Raw genomic sequence first — 17,425 nt, forward strand, 5'->3', positions numbered from 1 at the left:
GTTTCCTCAAGAGGCATCTTATCCAGCAGCTCTCACCTCTTGCCCGTTGACACTTTGCTGGGCATGAAATGCTCCCCAGCATCCACACTCCACCATTTTGTTCTGAATGGTTCCCGATCCCCTAGAGCCTCTGGAAATTCTGCCGAAGGAAGCCGAGTTACAAACGTAAAAAGGAGAACAGGAAACGTGCTGTGTTGGTGACAATCGAAAGAAAATGGGCTCTTGCATTGACAAAAACAAAACAAACCCAAACCATTTTTTCAGGAAGCAGCTAAGAACTCAGGGGAAATGAAACTTCTGGACCGTCTATACCTACAGGTTTCTTCTAACCCTATGGAAAGCGAAAACGCGTTGGTGTTTGGCAAGCACTTTTACAAATGCAATGAGATGAATACTCGGAGTGTGAGCCTTGGAGCTTGGGGACACCAAGGAGGGAGGGGACCCAGAGCGGTTCTCAGCAAATTGTCGCTCTCCCTGCACCGGGGACGCAAATCAGCGACAGTGTCTCCTTCCCTCCTTCCCTGCAACGTATCTCTCTCGGAGTGTCATCCAGAGCACCCCGGCCTGCGAGTTCTGGAAGAAGGTTGCTCCCTTCCAGGCCTAAAACTGTGCTTACCCTAACCCCGCCCCCCCGCCCCTCGGGGGCCCGAGTAAATATGCTCCCAGTTTCGGAGACTCCAGCACCCAGCACTCTCCCAGGTTCCCCGCAAGGGAAGCAGGCGGTAGTTTATGAATCGACTTCAACTTCGTAGGAAACGAAGATGCTTGTAGGGAGCACCCTCGTCCTCTTGCTCCTAAACGTCGGGGGCCACCGGGGGCGTTCGACCTCCTCCCCAGGGCTTCGTTGAACCAGCGGGTCTTTGTCCGTCTCACTGAACACACTTTTGCCGCCCCAGAAGCTTGCCTCTAACTCGCCTACATTTCCTTCTGTACTTCTGGGAACCCCAGTGTAATGTACAGCAGTAGTCGTGGCCGAGTGGTTAAGGCGATGGACTAGAAATCCATTGGGGTCTCCCCGCGCAGGTTCGAATCCTGCCGACTACGTCGCCTGAGCTTTTACCCAGTTTGTCTCGAGGAGAGGTCCCCTTTAGCTCTCCCGGCAACCTGATCCTGTTACAGCGGTATGGGGGAGGAGGGCTTGTGTCTGGGCTCCCCTGTGTTTCCCAGAAAAAAACGGAGTGAGTACAATCCTGCTCTCAAGAAGGAATAGAGCTGCGCCCAGCGTTGTGCAGAATTTAAGGATGTCTCTGAGTTTTCTCTCCCCAAAACCCCGCTCTAAAGAAGCTATTTCCAAAACAGACAATTTGGTGAAAATGTCCCTCAGATAAATTGTAGAGGGTATTTCTGCCACAAAATGAAAGCTATTCTTATTTTAATTTAGAAGATAATAGTAGAGTAAAATTGACTTTTTGAAAGAAGATGCATATTTTTGTGTAACCGCCTGCCTTAATCAGGACAAGAACAGTTTTGTCAGTCCTAAACCTGTGTTACCCTTCATAGCCACTTCCCAAACCCACGAGCAACTGCTGGTGCCCGCCTATGTTTCCTGTTCCTACAGTCTGACCTTTTTTGAGACTGTTCTTGAAATTGAATACAATCGTTCTATGGGTGGGAATGGAAAATGGCACAGCCTTTCTGGAAAATAGTTTGGCCATTTCTTACAAAATAAAACATGAAAATACTGTATGATTCATGGGCTGCACTCTTCATTTCCAGCAAAATGCAAACTTATGCTTATGCAAAAGCCTGGATATGATCCTTCATAGCAGCCTTACTTGTAATAGCCCAGACTGAACACAGACCAAATGTCCTTCAGCAGGTGAGTGAGGACACAGACAGCAGTGTGTCTTCGGGAGCTCTAGTCGGCAAGAAAGAGGAGGACACGGAGGATGAATCAACAGTTTGGAAGCACATCAAGGGCACTAATGCTGAGAGGAGGAAGTCGATCTCGTGGGTCACATGCTGTATATTCTAATTACATGAGCTTATCAGAATGACACAATTATAGAGATTGGAACAAATGAGCATTTGCCAGGCGTTTAGGGATGGGGGGCAGAGGGTGTGGGCATGACCCTAAGGGGAGGCGGTGGGAGACTGTTGCCGTGGTGTTCTGTTACTGGTTACATGAACCTGCATAGCAGGTGACCTTTGGGGATTAGCTTCTTTCACTTGAGATAGAATTATACACGAACACTGAGCCAATATTAATTTCCTGCTTTTGATATTGAGCTTTGGTTATGTAAGAAGTAACCCACCAGGGAAGTGCGTGAAGGGTGCATGAAACCACTCTGCACTATTTTTGCAACTTGCTATGAATCTGTAACTATTAAAAACAAGTTTTTCTGTTTTAATTTTTTATTTAAATTCAATTTAATTAACATGTAGCATATTATTAGTCCAGTGATTCATCAGTTGCGTATAACACCCAGTTCTCATTATTTTACATGTCCTCCTTAGGGCCCATCCCCAGTTACCCCATCCCCCCTGCCCCCCTCCAGCAACCATGTTTGTTTCCTAGAGTTAAGAGTCTCTTATACTTTGTCTCCCTCTCTGTTTTCCTCTTATTTTTCCTTCCCTTCCCCTATGTCATCTGTTTTGTTTCTTGAATTCCACAAAGGAGTGAGATCATATGGCATTTGTCTTTCTCTGACTGACTTATTTCACTTAGCATAATACCCTCCAGTTCCATCCATGGTGTTGTAAATGGCAAGCTTTTGTTCTTTTTGATGGCTGAGTAATATTCCATTATATGCCTATACTTAATCTTTAGCCATGCATCCTTCAGTGGACATCTGGGCTGTTTCCCTAGTTGGCTATTGTAGACATTGCTGCTGTAAACATTGGTGTGCATGTGCCCCTTGGAATCACTATTTTTGTATCCTTTGGGTAAATACCTAGAAAATAGAAGTCTTTTTAAGTTAAAAATATGAATATAAAATTTTATTTATTCATTTATTTATTTGAGAGAGAGAGAGAGAGAGAGAGACATAGAGCATGAGCAGGGAGGAGAAGGAGAAGCAGGCTCTCTCTGTGTGTCTATGGATGGCATTACTTTGTCTTATGGCTATTTTTCCATTTACATAAATGTAAATTTAGTTTTTACTATTAGTTTTTCAGAGAGGTATATTGGGTGAAAATGTCCCATTATGGTTGTGGTTTTATCTGTGTCTCTTTTTACTTCCGTCACTACCTGGAATTTTTTTCTCCATTTCTTAGTCTTCCAGAAGCAAGAAATTCTGGATAAAACATGGGAGCTGAGCAGCTCCCCACTGGGCTTGATCCCAGGATGACCTGAGCCAGAGGTGGATGCTTAACTGACTGACCCACCCAGACGCCCTTGGAAACTATATTTTACCAAATATTTTCTATACGTGTATTTTGATTATTACATAATTATTCTTTTACTTATTAATGTTATACATTAAAAAGGTGTATTTTTATGGATTGAGTTTTGAATGTTAAATCACATTGCATTTCTGAAATAGACCACGCACACACACAAAATTGAAACTATGTGATATGGATACGGTAACTAAACTTACTGTGGTAATCACTTTGCAATATATACCTATTTCAAATTATTACATCGTATACCTTAAACTCACACAATGCTAGATGTCAATTATATAACAATGAGGCTGGAAAAAATTAAAAATAGAACTGCCATAGGACCGAACAATTCCACTTCTATGTATATACCCAAAAGAATTAAAAGCATTGTTTCAAACAGATTTTGGGGGTTTGGGTTTTTTTTTTCTAAGATTTTATTTATTCATTTGACAGAGAAATACAGTGAGACAAGGAACACAAGCAGGAGGAGTGGGAGAGCCTGATGCGGGGTTTGATCGCAGGACCCCAGGATCATGACCTGAGCTAAAGGCAGACGCCCAACAACTAAGCCACCCCTCAGACAGGTATTTATTTGTGCATTTGTGTTGATAGCAGCATTATTCACAACAGCCAAAAAGTAGAAACAACCCAAGTGTCCATCCACGGATGGGTGGCTAAACAAAATGTGGTTAATTCCTAATTTCATGTAATGAATGCTTAGATCATTACTCTTTGGCATTTATTTTATTTATACATATGTACATAAGGGTGTCTCTCTAAGTACATTTCTAGCTGCACAGTACTGGTATAGTTCTAATATGTACTATTTTTCTCATTTATTCCAAAAACAGTTCTTAATTTCAATTGCGACCTCTCCTTGAACCATAAATTATTTAGAAGCATATTTATTAATTTTGTAAAAAAAAAAAAAAAAGATTTTCATTTTCGTGCTTTGGTTTCTGGCATAATTTTATTGCTGTGAAATAATAGCATGTATCCAACCCCGTTACGTTTTTGGAGCCTTGACTCGTGGCCTAGTAAAATGTCAAATTTGAGATCACTTCATCTGTGTCTGGAAAAGGTTTGAGTCCCGAAGCTGGTATGTGCACTGCTCTCCCTGTGTGTCTATGGTTGGCATTATTTTGTCTTACGGCTATTTTTCCATTCATGTTTTCTATTAGTTTTTCAGAGAGGTATATTGTGTGAAAATGTCACTATGGTTGTGGTTTTTTCTGTGTCTCTTTTTACTTCTGTCATTACCTGGAATTTTTTTCTCCATTTCTTAGTCTTCCAGAAGCAAGAAATTCTGGATAAAGCATGGTTTATGTAACAGCTTTGATTTGGAGCTATGAGGTGTTGGACAATTACCACAAGAAAAACCCTAGACAAAAATGTGTTTCTTACACAAGCTGTAGCAGATCTATTGAGACTTAAAGAGAAGTATTGTTACTTAGAAACACTTCTGCATGTTTCCTTCCCCAAAAAGAATGAGGACAATGTAATTCAAAAATAATTGTTCTCGTGGGAAACTCAAGATTAAGGTTGAAGAGTAGTTGTGGTAGAATTTCAGATCTTCCTCCATTTAAAAATGAGCCTGGTTCTACCCCCAGGGCATGACCCAGATTTGTCTAACTGGGTAGGAGACAGAAGATCAGAACCGGTTGGACGAGAATCTCAGCTTCAAGCATGGCTCAGGTGCAGTGTTCAGCTTAGTGAGTCATGCAGCCTGAACTTAAAGAGGTTGTTTCCTTAGCTGCTTTATCTTTGATCTTTCTTGAGGAATTTCATTTAATGGTTACGATTAGGCTACATGGTATAAAGGAAGAACCTAAATGCAGGGAAGCATTAGTCTGGGGGCACCGTCTTCAATAATTTTGTGAATTCTTTGGAATGGTTTGCCTCTCAATGGTCATGAGAGCCAACAAATTCTTTTTGACTCATCCAAGCAGCTTCTCTAGATGGACTGAACACCTCTTTCCCCCAGGATATCGAGTGCTCACCAATATATTAAAGAGGGAAGCACATTTGCAAGCTCTCATGCTCACTGGCTGTCCCCTTGTTGGTGCGCCTGTTCACAGCCCATTGCTGGAGCAGCCAGTAGAACTAAGTAGCGAGGAGGCTGTCGGAGCCCTAATTCTAAGTCTGTTAGGGAACTCAACTCTTCCCATTTTCATTTTACTGTCTTGTTGCTGTCTAAGATAAACCACACCATCTTTTTTTTTTTTTAAGATTTTATTTATTTATTTGAGAGAGAGCACAAGCCAGGGGGAGAGGCAAAGGGAGAAGCAGACTCCCGGCCAAGGCAGACTCCCAATGACCTGGATGGAAGGCAGGCATTTAACTGACTGAGCCACCCAGGCAACCCACTGCTCCCCCTTTTATAATCAGGATCATATGCTGAACTCGTATTTTCCATTTTTCTCTCTGCAGAGTAGCATTATCCATTCTTGTGTAAGCCAACATGTCCTGATTTTATTTGCTTTTTAGCTTTGCATCTTACCATGCCATTAGACAGCCAGTTACAAGCACTTGGTCCTACCTATCCCTGTGTGAGCTGTGTTTCCTGTTGGTGTTTAGGGAGCTTCCTTCCTGGCGGATGCTGATCTCCATGAGGACAGGGATTATGCCTTTGTCTTGTTTACTTTTACAGTGTCTAGGACTTTGCGTAGCACCCAGTCTTCCCTAGAAATTCAGTAAAACTAGTTAAATGATTGTGTAGAAGGCACTAACCTAATGACTTTTTTCTACAATAAGAACTTTAAAATATATATTTCTCCGTTTAAATCATTTTTTTGTTTCAGTTATAATTTCTTCCTTACCCAGTTCCTTATTCCTGCTTTCCAGATATATACATATGTAGCCTCAGACCAAGAAGTGGCTGTTCAGGGCACACCGGCTATCCCCAAGCCTGAGATGATAATGGCTTATTTCCTGAAGTAGGAGAGAAAGGTCTCAGCTCGGGATTTTGCAAGCTCTGGTTCTGCAGTCCCTTTAAAATTATGTTTTGTGGCAATGTTTTTGCACTTGCTCTCGTGAGTTACAAGGTAACAACTTCTTGCCTCATTGGAGATCACATGCACTTGTGTAGTTGAGCAAAATCAAGGTTCTGGAGCAAGGTCCAGGCCCTGTAAAGGCTTTGCATGGGATTCGTGTCTTGCCTGGAGTTGACTTTTGCAAGTTCCTTGTGTTTTTTTGGTTTTGGGTCTTTGTTTGTTTGACTTTGGGCTTTTTGCAAGTTTCCTGTGTTTTGTTTGTTAGTAAGTTTGTTTTTTTTGTTTGTTTTTATCACTGAGACCACTGGAAAGAGAGGTGGACCGCCTTTGTGATCTGGTTCCACCCAGTTCTTGGGGGACACTCGTGTGGCCGCCGTCCTCCGGATGGCCAGCGCAGCCGGGTGCGGGACCGGAGATCAGGTTGCCGATCCCGCAGGAACCCAGTCCTGAGCGGGGGTAGGTAGTCACCGCGCGGCTTTGCAGGGGCACAGACTGCTGCCCTTGGAACTCGTCCTGCAGTCCTGGGACGCGCTGGGAAGGGAGCCTGCACCCCGGGAGTCCCGCCAACACAGTGCTGCGCCCAGAAACCTGTTCTTTGGCCAAAGAGCACTCGGGGGGAGAAAAAGTCTCTGTGGAGCAGCAGTAAAGAACGTTTGGGGTACAATTTGGCAGGCTTCCCTGGGCACCTTCCTCGCAAGGAAGGCGAGTCTGACCAGGGTCTAGATGGTGAAACGCAGCATCTCCCGCAAGCTTCTTACCCACCGCGACACGTGACAGAAGTTCCGCCTTTCTCTGCGGCGCACCTGCTTCGTTTCCTCGTAAGGCAGCTCCTCTCGCGGGTTTCCTTCCATGAATGTGCCAGCCAGGGACACATTAAAGTTTGTTTTCCTCGAAGCAATATACCTGATAGTTAGATATAGTGCGTGGAGAAAAATACATGACTGAAACTGGGAAGAATTGCAGATCACAGATAGGAAATTTCCAAGCCTGTTCCCCTGTTTTTATAGGGACTAACCGTATCTTCACCCACTGTTTGAGCATTAAATCATACAATGAATATAGGACGTTCAGTCCAGTAATGCTATGTATAACAAGTGCTCACTCTCTTTCTTAATGAGGAAGAAAGAGGATTAGGACCACTAAGTGCCTGAGCTGGGGGTGGGGGACTTTATGGGTTCATGTAGGTGGCAGAAGATAAGCTAAAAATAAAATAAAATCTCCCAGTTCTTATCCAAGGACTGTCATGGGTGGACATGAACTAAGAATTCTGACTCATAAATTCAAGTAAGTGCTTTCAGTAGAGTTTCTGAAGCTCATCATAGAGGATTATGCCAATAGCCACCTGATGTGGGGTTCCATGGTGTAATGGTCAGCACTCTGGACTCTGAATCCAGCGATCCGAGTTCAAGTCTTGGTGGAACCTGCCTTGTGTTTTGATCCCATTTTTGTTTTTTCCTGGGAAAGAACTATTCACCTAAATGACCAAAGTCAATTTTGTCCCTGGTGTCTCCTATGAGTTTCTGCAAGTCCTGAGGGGTCTGAGTCTGGGTGAGGAAAAAGGAATAAATTTTATCCTGGCTTAATAGAGTTTATTTTACAAGAAAGAAAAGAAGCATCAAAAGTAAATACAGGAGGAAAATGGCAAATGCCCCGCACTCTGCTGTGACTGGAAAATCAACTCTAATAAAAAGCAACAATCCACTTATAGGACATTCATTTTCTGTGCACATTAGAATGAATGTTTTAGATATTTCAGACATGGGAAATAAGTAATTCTAATAGTATTGGAGAATATACAGACAATGAATAGCAAATTTCTCTTCTATCATGGTGTCTAGCTGTAATTTCTGCCCCCTCCTCGCCCCTATAGCTGCTGAGCCCAGTTTATATATATGTAACATATGGACAGACTTTCCACATGCACACGCACAAACCAAACGTGGGAAGTCTTAAGTTGGGTGATTCTACGTACATCAGCATATGAAATGCATTATTGCATTTTAAAATATCTATAGATTTAAGATATTTTAAAGTAAAAATTTAAGGGGGCATCCATAATAATATTTTCATTGCAATGTTCATCTGGTCATTGTGTCACCAAAAGAATACCAAACAGCCCTCTTTCTCAGAACCCTCCCACACCATAGGTGGAACGCAAGCAGGTGCAGCCGCTCTGGAAAACAGCATGGACGTTCCTTGAAAAGTTGAGAATAGAGCTACCGCATGACCCAGCAATTTCTCTACTGGGTATTTACCCTAAAGATACAAGTGTAGGGATCCGAAGGGACACCTGCACCCCAATGTTCATAGCAGCAATGTCCACAATAGCCAAACTATGGAAAGAGCCCAGATGTCCTTCAACAGTTGAATGGATAAAGAAGATGTGGTATATATATACAATTCAATACTATGCGGCCATCAAAAATGAAATCTTGCCATTTGCAATGACATGGTTGGAACTAGAGGTGTTATCCGAAGCGAAATCAGTCAATCAGAGAAAGACAATTATCATATGATCTCACTGATATGAGGAATTTGAGAAGCAAGACAGAGGCTCATAGGCAAAGGGGGGCAAAAAATGAAACAAGAGGAAACCAGAGAGGGAGACAAACTATAAAAGACTCTTAATCCCAGGAAACAAACTGAGGGTTGTTGGAGTGGAGGAGGGTGGGAGGGCTGGGGTGGCTGGGGGATGGACACTGGGGAGGAGTGTGCTATGGTGAGCGCTGTGAATTGTGTAAGACTGATGATTCACAGACCTGTACCCCTGAAACAAATAATACGTTATATGTTCATAAAAAAATAAAATAAATCCCTTTTTGTCATAAAAAATGAGTAACAACTCCTGTTTCTTTGCTACTTACATTATTTATAGAAGTTCCCTTTTTTCATTTGCTCCTGTACTATTTTGCATAGGCCTTCAATTTTTAAAAAATTCTAGTATAGTATTTGTTTTAGATGAAGTGAGTCTGTTTTTCTCCTGGCTTGAAAATTTGCAGACATTTCTCTAAGGGCTGGAAGATTCCTTCCAAACAAATGGTCTCATTATGATTTCAGATGTGTGTGAGCTTGTTATTCTCCTTACAGCCAACACACATCACTAACTCCAAGTGTGGCCACTGCAGATTCTCTCTCTGTCCGCTGGGCTTGTTCCCTGTCGGCTCCTTCTCCTGTTGCCCCTTTGTGTAATCTGTTTAGTCAAACTTTCATATCCAGATTCTCCTTCATAATCAATGAGCTGCGTACAGTTCCTGCCATTCCATTGTCCAAAACCAGAGATCTGTGGTTTTCTCTCACACAGTGTGTTACTAACTGTAGAATACTGTGTGCTTCTGGAGTTTTTGCAAGCACTGCACTGGGGAAATACTGATTCGGGTCTTACCGTTACAGGATTTTTGTTCCCCTAGTGCCCACTGTTCTTGGTTGTGCTGCTTCAAGGAATGAAGAGGTAGATCAGATGAGATGAAGAGGGGACGACAGTGTATTGAGCCGCAGTACAAAGCTCCCAGAAAGGGAGGGGGCCTGAGAGGGCTGACATTTGGGGGTTTGAATCTAAGGGTTTTTTTATAAGCTGTTTTGCAGAACTATCTTGAGCACCCTGAGTGTGGGTCTCCTGTGGGCTGGCTGCTAAGGTGTCCCAGTCAGGGCTTGGATCATGCACCTGTCTGCCTGTCCGGTTAGTGCTCAGGGATTGATGGTCTTTTGGGCTGACATGTGGAGAGTAACTGCTCAACTTGTGATAGTGACCGATGTATCAGAGCTCATTGTGGTTTCAGGATGTTTTGCAGAACTCACCTCTGCAAAGGTTGCTAGACAGAATGCTATTGTGGTCTCATCTAAGTTGTAAAGCAGGACGCTAGTGCAGTTTTGTCTTAGCTGTCCTGAATTTGTTGCTTTCTTGTTGGGGACCCTGGCCCTGATTTCCTAAGTGCCCAATTAACTCCTAACATCATCATGCTCCTTTGACTTTCAGAGTATGTGCAATCTACTCTTCCACTCCTCATCCTTGTATAGAGATTGCTTTTCATTTGGTCAAAATTGAAGTTTGCTTTATTCTCTTTTATAGTCCAAGATGTGTATGTTTTCTTTTACAGACAAAAATGCAGAAAAATGTATGAAGGAGAGTACATATTGCATGGGACACTGGGTGTTGTGCATAAACCATGAATCTTGGAACATGAAAAAAATAAATTAAGATGTTTAAAAAATGCAGAAAATGTCTCAACTCTGCAATGGTAAAACCCTCACTTTATTGCATACATTTTGTTATCAGAAAATTGTACCCGACTCAAAATCAGAACATTTATTTTAATTTTTTAAAAGATTCTATTTATTTGTCAGAGAGAGAAGGAGAGCACAAGCAGGGGGAGCAGCAGGTTTCTTCGCTGAACAAGGAGCTGAATGCAGGACTCAATCCTAGGACCCTGGGATCATGAGCTGAGCCGAAGGCAGACGCTTAATTGGTTGAGCCACCCAGGCATCCCCCAAACCAGAACATTTAAAGAAGATATTGTCAGCAGATATTTTCTCTACACCAAAAACTGGCCACTATACTTGATTAAAACCCATAGCCATATGGACTAGTCTGATTATTATAGAAGAGAGGAGGAAGGATTGTGAAGATTCTTTTCCTTTCTGTTTTTTTTCTGATTAAGCATGAGAAGACCCAGACTAACTTAAGAAGGAGGAAGGCATGAATGAAGTAGATGAGTATATATCCAGAGGAAGTAGAGATGTAGTTTGCCCACCGTTGATATCCATCACTCATTGCATATTGCTGATGAAGTTTCCAAGTGTGATCAGGGTCTTGTAATGCTCTCCCATCAAGAGTGTTGCCATCTACACTGACAACCTTGTAATGTCTGTTTCCTAGGACATTCTATGAATAGATCACTTTATTGTCTACAAACTAAATAGGCCCTCCTACTAGGTGAGGGGACAGGCCTGGTACAGGGATTTCTGGTATATGAATTGTCCTTAAATAGAATTAATCATGCCAGTAATCTTTGATCCTCTCAAAGTCTGTTCATCTCACACCATACACAAGGCCCTATTTGAGATTGTTTTAATGTCCCTCGTTACCCACATCTATTGTGAGATGGAGCTCAAAGACCTTGGTCAAAATCAATATTCCTCATTCCTATCCCACAAGAACTTCAATATGTTGAATTTCAATTTTGAAATTAAGAGGTAAACAAGAATTTCATACAAGAGAAGCATTGCCATAGGGGAAGGAAAAAAGGGGAAGAAAGCAACTTATAACATCCGGAAGCTGGTCTGGCATTCAAGCCATGCCACATTATTCTCCTACTGGGCATAATCTCACCGAATATCAACATCAGACATGGTTCCTCTGAGACCATAGGAAAGTGAGACCAACAGGTGACATCACAACTTTGTCTAAGCTAAGCCAAACCAAGGTCACTGTGGCCACCCACAAAATACCAGACCTCCCTCTGTCTAAAGCAAATGATTGCTACTCCTTACTAATCATGGCTTTACCTTCACTCTAGTCTACCTCCTTATAAACGAGATCAGTTGAGATACTCAGTTGTAGACTTGCTCCTCCTTTCTGACACTTTCTAATCTAGATTAGAACCCTGCTACTTTGGACCCTCACCCAAAGCACCCAACGGAATCCTGAAATCGTTCTTCCTAACATCCTGCTCCATAGACCCCTCTAGTGTGTGTTCTCACTGCAGTGGATAACAAACCCAGCCTGCTCAGCCACAGGGATGTTCCTGGTAGCCTGGCTGGAGGTCATCGACAGGATCCACATAATGTTAAGAGCTGTAATCTGTTTTTTGGAATTCAGAGCAGGCATTGGAATTAATTATGTTCCCCAGTTCAAAGCATGTTACCATTATTGGTCCATATACAGCTTTTTGTTTTCATTTGATTGATTTTTCCCTTTCACAATAGAACGTTCTATGCCTTCTAACTCCAGTAGCAAGTATTCTACTGTTTACTACGTAACTTCCCCCTGACCTCCCACCCCTGACTATTTAACTTCCTTTTGAATGTCTTCTTGTGAAATATGTAGTTCTGTTTGCATGTGTTTTGTTATTTTATATGAGCAATCCAGTGGGGCACATACAGTTTTTACATTTAACTTGTAACTTCTCGCTGTTTAGTAATTCAGTGGGTGCATCCACCCAGTTTGATCAACTCACCAAGTCTTAGAACAAAGAGGTTGATTAAAAATCCCACAGGTGGGGACGCCTGGGTGGCTCAGTTGGTTGGACGACTGCCTTCGGCTCGGGTCGTGATCCCGGAGTCCCGGGATCGAGTCCTGCATTGGGCTCCCGGCTCCGCGGGGAGTCTGCTTCTCTCTCTGACCTTCTCCTCGCTCATGATCTCTCTCACTGTCTCTCTCTCAAATAAATAAATAGAATCTTTTAAAAAAAAATCCCACAGGTGCAAACACCACTACATAGATGAGTATCTTCCCATAGACTTGTGGAATATATAGCACAAGACAGAAAGAAAAGTTGGATCATGTGGTATGTTTGTCCTTCTCTTAATTAAATGGTGCCAGATTTGTTACCAAAATAACTCCATAGTTTCCAATAATCAGTTCACAAGCATTGATATCCCTAGACTATCGACACTTAGAAATTTCTGTCGTTCTAATGATATATATATATATATAGATTCTTTGATTATGTCTTTGAAGATGTCCCATCAGATTTTTAGACTATCCCAGATGTAAATTAGTATATGTAAAAACAATAATTTTAATTGATTTTTTTTTACCTCCATAGTGATCTCCCTCTAATCTCTCCCACAAAGTTAACTTTAAAATTATCTAACATAGGGTGCCTGGGTGGCTCAGTCAGTTAAGAATCATTATCTTAGGGTCCTGAGATGGAGCCCCATGCCCCATGCTTAGGGGGCAGTCCACTTCTCCCTCTGCCCCCAAGCCCCCGCTCGTATTCTCTCTCTCTCTCTCAAGTAAATAAGATCTTTTTTTTTTTTTTTTTTTTAAGTATCTAACATTGGGGCACCTGGGTGGCTCAGTGGGTTAAGCCTCTGCCTTCGGCTCGGGTCATGATCTCAGGGTCCTGGGATCGAGCCCCACATCGGGCTCTCTGCTCAGCGGTGAGCCTGCTTCCCTCTCTCTCTGCCTGCCTCTCTGCCTACTTGTGATCTTTCTCTCTCTCTCTCTCTCTCTCTCTCTGTCAAATGAATAAAAATTTTTTTAAAAAAAGTATCTAACATAAAAAAGTATCTAATGTTTAGCTTTTTACGGGAATTTCTTTCTTCAAAGCAGATGTCAATATTTTTGTGTATTTAATTTTATATTCCATGTGATATTTTGCTAGATATCTCATTCTGCTCTGAAATTTTCACAATTTTTTTTTTAGATTCCTCCATATAGTTCTATGTGAATCTACTCCTTTTAAATGCTGCCTAATACTTTCTGCGGTAAATACACCTTCTTTGACATAAAATACATCTGAGCTGGATGTGGTCTTAGACTTACATTATGTTTCCCAAGTATCTTGTTGTTGTTTTTCCCACTTCCTCACACCATTGAATATTATTCTAGAGAATGCTGTTTCCAGTATGATTTTTCCCCTTGGAATAAGGTGATTTCTTCAGTGGCTCCCTAAGGAATTATTTCTTTATCTTCAAAATCACATAACTTTACAAGGAAATATCTGGTGTTTTCCTCTGTGTTTGTGGTCACCTTTTCCCCACTGCCCCATTCTTGCCATCTCTCCTTCCTCGCTGGTAAGTTTGCTCCCATCTTTCTTCCTTCTGGACAAGAACTCATAAGCCTCTCAATCTACTATTTGTTTCTTCCAATCATTTGTGAAGTCCTCAGAAACACTTTAATCCCCTGAAAGTGCTATAGGAGGTAGGTAGTGGGGACAAAAGAATCAGCTCTGGGGTCCCCATGCAGCAGAATTGAAGCATTAATCCTTTCCAACAAATATGTGGATTGAGGCTTTGTAGAGTTTTCAAAATCTCACTCCTTTCCAGCATATGGAGCTTTATTCCAATTTCTCTCCATCTCTGGGGCCAAAATAGCTCTTCGCTTTCTCTCAAATCAGTTCTCAGTCATTTATGGCTGGATCTCTGTGGACCTTGTAGTCTGCAAAATCGATCTGTTGTAAAGGTCTACAAATAATGACATGCGTAAAGTCTTTGGAGTGGTGTGTGTAGTAAGGGCTTGAAAAAAATAGGACCCACTATCTATTATTTTGGGGTAGTAACACATCTATCCCCGAGTCTGCAAACAACCTGACAATATTAGGAGTGTCTCCTAAGGAACTCAGGAGAACCTTGGTTCTCAGTCAACACGTCTCATTGTGCAGCACTGGGCTGTTTCCTCATGGGTTAAATGGAAATACACTATCATGGGGCTCCCGCTTACCTCCTATCTTCTTGGCTCAAGGTGTTCCATAAAATTACCTGTTAGCGTCACTACTTTTCATGAATCCTAATGTCGCATGAATCCTAATGTCGCTCTGCGTGGAGAGTGGTTCAGGGGAGTGCCAGCCCGCTTTCGGAGCCCAGGGGCTGGAGCTATGAGCTGAGGGATCAGACGAACTTCCCGCACCTTGTCTGGAGGGTGACGCTGGCACTTGAAAAGGCGTCTCCGAACAGGGGAAGGCGTGCACTCTCCGTATCGGCCGGTGCAGGTGGAGGATACGCGTTGGGGAACGATCTGGATTGCGGGAGCGTTGGGGAACGATCTAGATTGCGGGAACGTGGTTCAGTTCCTAGTAAAACCGTAGTCGGCAGGATTCGAACCTGCGCGGGGAGACCCCAATGGATTTCAAGTCCATCGCCTTAACCACTCGGCCACGACTACTTACTTGGTGCCAGCGTAAAGAGCTGGGGTGAACCACTGGGGGCTGCGGGGAGTGTCGCCCATGGTAGGTGCAGTCTCTCCCTGGAGAAGGAAGGAGCCCACCCCCAGCACATAAAGAGCCAGCCGGGTCATAGCAGGGCCATTACAGGCTCCGGGATAGAAGACTGGAAAGTCAAGTGCCTGGGGCGCGGGGGTGGTCCCCTGGCTACGGCCACCCGCGGCCACCACGGTCACACCTCGTGCTCGGGATCCTGAGGAAGGCCAGCCGGGCTGAAAGGGAGCCCTGAACAATGTCAAGTTCGCAAACGCAGGCAGGAGAGGGACGGGAAAAAAGGGTCATGGGAAGTGTGGAATGTCTTGTTGACTTCGGGGCTAAAATCGAAATCAGGACTCTATTCGGTGGCATTCGACTTGTTCTTCCAAAAGAACCAATTAAGCCGCTCTGGGGCGGAGAGGGAGGCGGGGGCCTAGTTTCCGTCCTGATCTCAAAAGCCCCGGCGGGGAGGTCTCCGATCCCTCAGGGACAGGAGGGGCCGCACAGTGGCTCCCCACCCGGGAAAGGGGAGCTCCGAGCGCACTCGGTCTCCAAGGCCCTGCGCTCCGCCCCGCGCAGCACAGAGAGGCGCAAAAAGGAAATGAAAACACACAAATGTTGGAATAGATCGAGCCAAATTACAGGGCCGATTCTGGGGTCAGAGACTCTGGTTTACCAGACTGGGATAAGGAGGGGGCCACTCGGACCGATCACGTTTTATGGAAATGTCAGAAACCCTAAAACCACGGACCTCTCTCTGGATCCTAGTCACGGAAGCACGTTCCCAGGGCATAAACTGGTAGATTTAGACAGAATCTCACATACTAAAGGAATGTCACCCCCAGGATTGAGGCCGAATATACTCCTCTGAGAGTTAAAGCTCTCTCACATCTGTTTTCCTTTAGGGTTCGGTAACGATGATGTTCCCCTCACTGTATTCTAGTCCGTTTTCTATGGCATTTGCTATAGACTTCCATTAGGCTCAGAAAGGGTTTATAATGTTTAACCCAGTACATTTATTTTGAACTTTATTGTCCTTGAGCTTGTCAAAGTATTGTCCCCATCAGCAGCGTGTACACCACCTGGAGTCCCTTGAGAAATGCAAATTCTCCAACCCAGTTCAGATCCGACAATCAGAACGGGGGAGTGGGCGGGGTGGGGAGACCCAGCAATTTGGTTTAATAGGAAGCCTGCCAGCGGCTTCTGATACCCATTGAAGTTTGAGAAGCCCTCTCCTAGGGAAACATTAAAAAAAAAAAATTCTTAACAAAGAAAACCATGCAGTGAACAAAAACCTTTGCATTTCCCATTGTGATAGTTTAATATATTAAAAATGGGTGAATGTTTAAGTAGTTTCGCTCCATCTGACACTAAAATGAGATTTGGGAAGATTCTGTTATCTCTCTGTTTGCGGTGTAATACTCACCCACAAAGTAGTATGGAATAAACATGACTTCAATGAGACAGACTTTGTACATGTAAAATACTGAGAGGAAGGAAGGAATACTTCAAAACGTTTCTAGAGTTGGTTTCTGGGTTGTGGAGTTATGATTTAACGTTTTTGTTTGTTTACTACAATGTGAAGTAATCAAGTCTTATACATGAATAGCAGGACAATGCATTTTATTGATTTATTTATTGATGTTACCCCCGAGTTGGCATTTGCTTTAAATGGCTCTTGGATTAATGCTGGCTTGCTCAGTGCAATCCACAGTGAAAGCATTCACCTTGAACTTGTTTCTCAAATAATCAATGCCATTTAGCAATTGGCAAAGTTAATGAAAACTTTTCCATCCCTTCTTGCTTTCTGACATTTAACTGGGTTCTTAAAAAATAATTTTGAAAGAACACGGAGACAGAGAACAGTTTTCTAAGTCTTTAACATTTGTAATATAAATCTTCCTATTTTTAAGTTTGGGGAACTGTTTTATTTGGGATCTGTTCCATATTTATGCCTGCATATGGATGAAGAAAAAGGAAGTTTTAAAATAAGTGGGACAATCCTTTAAATCAAATGGTTGTGAGTTTTCTAAAAGACTGGTACAAGATCTTCCATTATATGGATAACCTAAAACTTATTTTTTTTCTTTTTTAAGCAAAGAATTTTTATTTAAATTAATTTAGTTAACATTCAATATCTTATTAGTCTCAGAGGTAGAGTTTCGTGATTCCTCAGTTGCAAAGAACACCGTTCATCAAGTCATGTGCCCTTCCTCCTTAATCCCCTTCACCCAGTTACATCCC

The 17,425-nt window shown here is 42.8% G+C and overlaps 1 protein-coding gene and 3 non-coding genes across 4 annotated transcripts in view; 3 read left to right on the top strand and 1 right to left on the bottom strand.

The window, feature by feature from the left end:
• Positions 1–17,425, top strand: part of LOC111138601 — an 896,555-nt gene that overhangs the window by 799,645 nt on the left and 79,485 nt on the right. The gene's annotated exons all lie outside the window — the stretch shown is intronic.
• Positions 963–1,044, top strand: TRNAS-AGA. The gene has a single exon. It is a non-coding gene; the product is annotated as a tRNA-Ser (tRNA).
• On the top strand, positions 7,675–7,746 carry TRNAQ-CUG. The gene has a single exon. It is a non-coding gene; the product is annotated as a tRNA-Gln (tRNA).
• On the bottom strand, positions 15,066–15,147 carry TRNAS-UGA. Its single transcript has one exon. It is a non-coding gene; the product is annotated as a tRNA-Ser (tRNA).

This window comes from Enhydra lutris, unplaced genomic scaffold (assembly GCF_002288905.1).
Source record: "Enhydra lutris kenyoni isolate GAN:26980312 unplaced genomic scaffold, ASM228890v2 scaffoldscaffold93, whole genome shotgun sequence".
NCBI classification, from domain to species: Eukaryota; Metazoa; Chordata; class Mammalia; order Carnivora; family Mustelidae; genus Enhydra; species Enhydra lutris.